The 6,000-nt window shown below is 55.1% G+C and overlaps 1 protein-coding gene across 4 annotated transcripts in view; it reads left to right on the top strand.

Annotated features, from left to right (window-relative positions):
- The first annotated feature begins 1,819 nt into the window (after nt 1-1,819).
- Nucleotides 1,820-6,000, top strand: part of TMEM184B (transmembrane protein 184B) — a 50,499-nt gene continuing 46,318 nt past the window's right edge. For all 4 annotated transcript variants that reach the window (XM_020896480.2, XM_020896481.2, XM_070453318.1 and 1 more), the window contains exon 1: nt 1,820-1,961. The gene's annotated coding sequence lies outside the window, so the exon portion shown is untranslated. The remainder of the gene's footprint in view (nt 1,962-6,000) is intronic.

The following is a 6,000-nucleotide window of genomic DNA, read 5'->3' as shown; positions in this document are numbered from 1 at the left end:
TTTGGCTGCAAAGAATATAATCAATCTGATTTCAGTGTTGACCATCTGGTGATGTCCATGTGTAGAGTCTTCTCTTGTGTTGTTGGAAGAGGGTGTTTGCTATGACCAGTGTGTTCTCTTGGCAAAACTCTGTTAGCCTTTGCCCTGCTTCATTTTGTACTCCAAGGTCAAATCTGCCTATTACTCCAGATATCTCTTGACTTCCTACTTTTGCATTCCAGTCCCCTATAATGAAAAGGACATCTTTTTTGGGAGTTATTTCTAGAAGGTCTTGTAGGTCTTCATAGAACTATTCAACTGGTCAGCTTGGGTTGCTATAACAGATTACTGTAGACTGACTGGCTTATCAATGAGAGACACTTACTTCTCATAATTCTGGAAGCTGGAAGTTCAAGATCGGGCTGCCTTCTAGCATGATAGGTTCTGCTGAGGGCCCTTTTTTGGGTTATAGACTGCCAACTTCTTTCTGTATTCTCAGGAGGCAGAAAGCAGGCTACAGAGTTCTCTGGGGTCTCTTTTTAAATCCTATTTAAGTTTGCTCCAAAAGTTGCTCTGCTCCACCTAGATGAGCTAATCACCTTCCATCCCCAACTCCTAACACCATCACATTTGGGGGTTAAGATTTCAGCATATGAATCTGGGGTGGATACAAACATTCATTCCCTAACAAGAATATTGCAATAATTCTGGACAGAAAATAAGCAAAGTGGTTGGTAGCAATGGAGATGGGGTGGAAGAGGTCAGAGTCTAGTTGGTGCCAGTGGTAAAGAATTCAGCTGCAGGAGACGTAAGAGACGCAGGTTCAATCCCTGAGTGGGGAAGATCCTCTGGAGGAGGGCATGGCAACCCATTCCAGTATCCTTGCCTGGAGAATCTCACATACAGAGGAACCTGGTGGGCTACAGTCCATGGGGTCGCAAATAGCTGACACGACAGAAGTGACTTAGCAGGAAGCCAACATAATTTCCTGGTCTAGTGGGTAAGGGGGTGAGAGGAGGGATCCTAGAGTAACTCCAGGAGTTCTTGGCTGGTGTTGGAAGGGTGGAGCTGCTAACAGGCTATGAGAGTGCAGGTCTCTGCAGTTTGAGAGGAGATGGTTCTGTTGTGGGCCTGTTGACTTTGAGCTCCTATTGGGCCTCAAGGATGAGGTGTTGAGTACACAGTTCAGGGGAGGAGTCTGGGCTGAGGATAGAGATAACTGTGGGGATCTTGAACACACCAAAGCCAAAACTCGATTGGATTTTCTGTTTTTCAGTTAAACTGCTGTTTGGTGTGGACCTGGCACATAGAAATGAGGTGGGCGGTTTGAATGATATCTGAAGAATTTGCTAGTTAGGCTACCTAGAGCAAGGTGGGGGCAAGACGGAAGCGCTACTAAGTGGACTGGGAAGAAAAACCTCTTCCTCTCCTTTACAATTTCATTTTGATTATTGCACACAGCACTTCAGTAGACATTCATTCCACAAACACCTGCATCCTTCACTCGATTAAAAAGCCGTTACTGTTTCATTTTCAAACAGGCCCAAATGGAGGGAGTTAGGGTTAAAAGAAGTGAAGTTCCATAAAGCCTTAGAGTGCCGGGACAGAGCTTGGAGCCCACTACTCTGTCCCTGCACCTCAGGAAGCTCAGTAGTGGGCAGGGTTGGTGGGGGTCGGATGGAGTCGGGGGAGGCGACTCGACTGATTTGCTAGAGGCTGGAGAGCCGAGATCGCTCCCACCACCAGGGGTTTGGGGCCACGGCCCCTTTAAGGCCGGGCGGGTGATCTCAGCCTCGCGTTTGCCGCCCCGCCCTCCCCGGCGGCGCGCTCAGTGCGCAGGCGCGCCGCGGCGGCACTCGGCCGGGTCCGGGACGCGCCGGCCAGCGGCGAGGCTTCGGGGCCGCGGTGCTGTCCGCCTGCCTCGCTCTCCTAGTCCGGCTGCCGCGCGTCGCCCGCACACGCCGCCGCCATGGGCTCCTGAGGTACCCTGCCCACCGGCCCTGCGCGGGAGGCCCCGAGGCGGGGGGAGGTAGCCGAGGGTTCTCGGGGACCTAGGAGCTGCTCCGATCTGGAGGGGCCCGCTTGGGGGGTCGTCCCCGCGGGTCGCCTTGGCCGCAGGTCCTCAGGCGGGAAAGGGGACGGAGGCGGCTGTCTTGGCAGCGGAGGGAGGGGGTGTCTGCGGCCCCGCTGGCCTAGTCCTGCGCCTTCTCCCCGCCCTGCGAGGTCGCGGGGCCGCCCGTGGGTGTGCCCTGGCCCCCTCCTCGCCAACGTGGCGGGGCCCGCGCCTGGAGTGTAATCGGACCTGCCCGTGGGGGTGGCTGGGGGAAGAGGGGAGGCGGGCTGGACAGGCCCTTTGCAAGTGGGATTGTGTGCGCCTGGTGGGTGTGCTGGCGCCTGGCACGACCGAGTGAGTGGGGGAGCTCCTGTGCGGGGGGGAGCTATGATCTGGGATGGTGACTGGCCTGGCAAGACCTCCCGGGGATCCGTGCATGAAGGTGTACACGGCTTGCATACAGGTCTGCAGTCTGGAGGGGCACCGGCAGGGACTTGGGGCTCCAAGGATGTTTTCTGGGGAAGGGACCTCCCGAGACTGGTTTAGGGTGTGTGCATGCCTCCCCTCGGTTTCCTCCCTGGACACGCTGATGAGGTCCAGTGCTGATGGACTCCAGGCCATGGCAGGAGGATAGGGTTGAGAGGTGGGCATGAGTATCAGTTCCCAACTTAGATATGCCCTCTGGAGTTGTGTAAGGCCAGGCATTACACACACACACACACACACACAGGGCACTGTGGGACTAAGTAGGTGTTTGCACGTCTGATACCTGTGAGTGAGGTAAAGGCCATGTATTATTTATCTGACTGCCCGGTGCTTGATGTAAGGAAAGAAGCAGCAATCAGTGCCCTGGAGGCCCTTGTGCCGCGGAGGCAGCCAGGCAAACAAGCTCACACACCTGCTGAGGAGGTGCAGGTCTCAGAGGTGTGACTCCTTCACAGGGTACGTGTGCAGCGTCCCTTCCTATCTCCCTTCCTTTTCGGTGTGCTGGAGGGTGCTGTGTGTGTGTATGTGTATCAGAGCTTGGACTGTGGGTAGGAGGGGCCCTGCAGTCAGGCTTGTGTGCCCATTTTATCAGGCTTTGAACACGAACACATGGTGCCTCTGGGATTCAGGACCTCTCCGGTCGGTGGGGGAGTCCAACTTAAAACCAAGTAGTCACAATGATGTGAAAGATATAAAACAATAGTAGGTTCAGTGCTGGGGGAGGGGGCACATGGCCAGCAGAAAAGGCTCCAACATGAGGTGGGAAGGTGCGGAGAGAGCTGAGCTGAAATGGAAGGGTAACTAGCATTCCTCTGATGCTATGGTTCTTTCCATGTGTGTTTCCCCAGTTAGTTCTCTCTGAGGCTGTGTGAATACAGAACGGTTTGTTATCCCTCTTTACAAATGTGGAAAGTGGGACCCAGAGGGAGCACGTGACTCCTTGTCCATGTATGTGGGAGGCCCGGATGGAGTGATCATGAACCAGCACCTGTCTCTTGCTGCCCGGTTTTGCTGCCTTGTAACTTCCCCAGCAGGACTTCCTAGGTGGCTCAGTGGTAAAGAATATGCCTGCTAATACAGGAGATGCGGGTTTGATCTCTGGGTCAGGAAGATCCCCTGTAGTATGAAATGGCAACCCGCACCAGTATTCTTGCTTGGGAAAATCCCATGGATGGAGGAGCCTGGTGGGCTACAGTCCATAAGGTCACAAAGAGTCGGACAGGACTTAGCAGCTGAGCATGCATGGCTTACTGAGCATCTACTACGTGCCAGGCACTATGCTAGGGGCACAGGGATTTAAAGATGAATGGGACCTGGTGCCTGGCCTCTGAGGGCTTCTGGTCTGCTGGGAGATGGACGTAGATAGTGACCTCAATCCAGACACGAGGCCCTGATACCTAGTGAGTGTGGAGAAGGTGTTGTTAACTCCCTCCAGGAACCCCAGGCAGCCTGGTTCCTTTGTGCAGCCTTGGGGGGATGTGTTGTCAGTTGCTCCCACGTGGTAGTGGGTTATACCAGGAACCCCATCTAAAGGTCACCAAGAGGGTGGGAGGAAGAGCTTCTAGGCGAAATGGGTGCAAGTGATCTTGTCCTAGTTCGCTGGGGTTGGCCGAGTTCTGCAGAGCTCGGGCTTCAGTCTGGAGGCTGTTTTCTCCTCTGCCTTTGAGGTTTTGCTCCTGGCTCCTGGCGGGCTGGCCATGCTTGCTTCCCCGAGAGGGGCTCCGTGCTATTTCCAGTCCCTGCTGTGCTCATTTCTCCCTGTGAATTCCCTGGAGTGGAAGCAGCCTGGGAAGGCAGAGGACAGCCCTTCATTGTTTTGAAACCAAGTAACTGTGAATGCCCTTCTCACTCTGCTGGGCCTGGAGACTGGGGATTTGGTGTGTGAGCTGTGGAAGGCCAGCAGCTGGGCCCTGGAAGAGCTCTGGGGGGAGTCTGCCGTTGGACCCTCACAGGTGGTGAGCGCTTGTTGAAGACCTACTGTGTGCCCAGCACTGTGCTGAGTTGTGGGTTGTGTCTCCTGCAAGGCAGTGGTTGGCTGAGCCTGTCCACCGGGTAACAGATACGTGACAGACAGTGCTCTGCTTGTGGTGAAAACAGAGGGCCCTAGCGGGGCCAGAGGACAGTAGGAACAACAGCTCGTTTATTAAGCACTTACTCTGTGCCAGGCACAGTTCTAAACGCTTTGGTGAGTTGCTGCGTTTCATCCCCCACCACCCAGTGAGGTGGGGACAGTTTTCTCCACGTTTTTCAGAGGAGGCAGCCTAGGAGGGTAAAGCTGCACCGGTTGGGAAGCTGACCTTGGAGTCCATGCTCTTCCCCACTAACCCTGGCCAGGTCTGGAAGGACGGGGATGCTCTGCCCAAGGAGAGGGATACGGCCTTGCAGGCAGAGGGAGCCCCCAGGAAGAGGTGCAAAGGTCTGAAATACCTCGCCTCCCAGACATGGCTGCAAGGGCCCGGGGCCTGAAAACCTTTGAAGGCTCTTCTAAGGAGTTTAGACTCGACCCCAGAGTGGCCAGCAGGGAGTCCTGAAGGTTTCAAAAAGCAAGCGGCATCCTCAGCTGCGTGTTCCAGTGCAGTATGCTGGCGCGTCTCCCCCTTCCTTCCTGCAGGTAACTCCAAGGACACTGGGCTTTTCTTCCTTTTACTTTCCCTCAGGTCAGTGGCATCCTTTTGGTCCCTGTAGCCTTTCCCTTCTGTTCTTCCAGCAGCTTCTGGTCTTGACAGCCCTGTGTGACGCCGGATGAGCTTCTGGAGCCCACTGCTGTCATGGTGGTTCTGGCCTGGCCTCTGTGGCTGGTGGTGGGGGTGGTTCTCTGAGCTGGAACTTCAGTTCTTCCTGGCTGTTCTGGGCCTGGCAGGTCCCCCCTGACTTCTCACCCTGTGGATCTGAACTGAGTGGGTAGCCCCCTTCCCCATCTTGTATCCTGCAGGCCCCCATGCTCATGAGTGCTATAAATACAGGCATGAGTGGGGCTAGGGACATAGGGGGAAGTGGGCACAGAGAGCTGGGCTTAACCACTCGATCTCACTTGTGGGTTCACAGAGGGTATGCCCGCCCTAGCCACCTGCTTTGCTGGGTGTTGACTAGCCAGCTGAGTGTCCCAGCTTGTCCTGCCCTGCAGGGCTGAAAGACTAGGGGTCTTTGCACAGGATGTCCGTGAAGCCCAGCAGAGGGGGTCCACGTCAGCTATGGGAACCCATGGGTGTAGGTCGTGGGGGGAGGAGTCAGGGATGACTTTTGAATGCAGTGCCTTAGGAGAGGAGGCTGAGGATTCACAAAGGGGACAGAAATGGTCATTGGGAGCACAGGGCCAAGAAGCACCCCTTTGGGTTCCAGGGAGAGAGGGAGGTCAGCCGAGCCTTCTGGAGAGTGAATTAAGAGCTGAGGTTCAATCTTCACTCTCATTAGCTGCGTAGCCTTGGACAAGTTGCTGACTGGGTTCTAATTCCCATTCTTTAAAAATAGGGGGAGATGATGCA

The sequence above is a fragment of the Odocoileus virginianus genome, chromosome 23, assembly GCF_023699985.2.
Source record: "Odocoileus virginianus isolate 20LAN1187 ecotype Illinois chromosome 23, Ovbor_1.2, whole genome shotgun sequence".
Lineage (NCBI taxonomy): Eukaryota > Metazoa > Chordata > Mammalia > Artiodactyla > Cervidae > Odocoileus > Odocoileus virginianus.
This window is presented reverse-complemented; position numbering and strand designations above follow the sequence as displayed.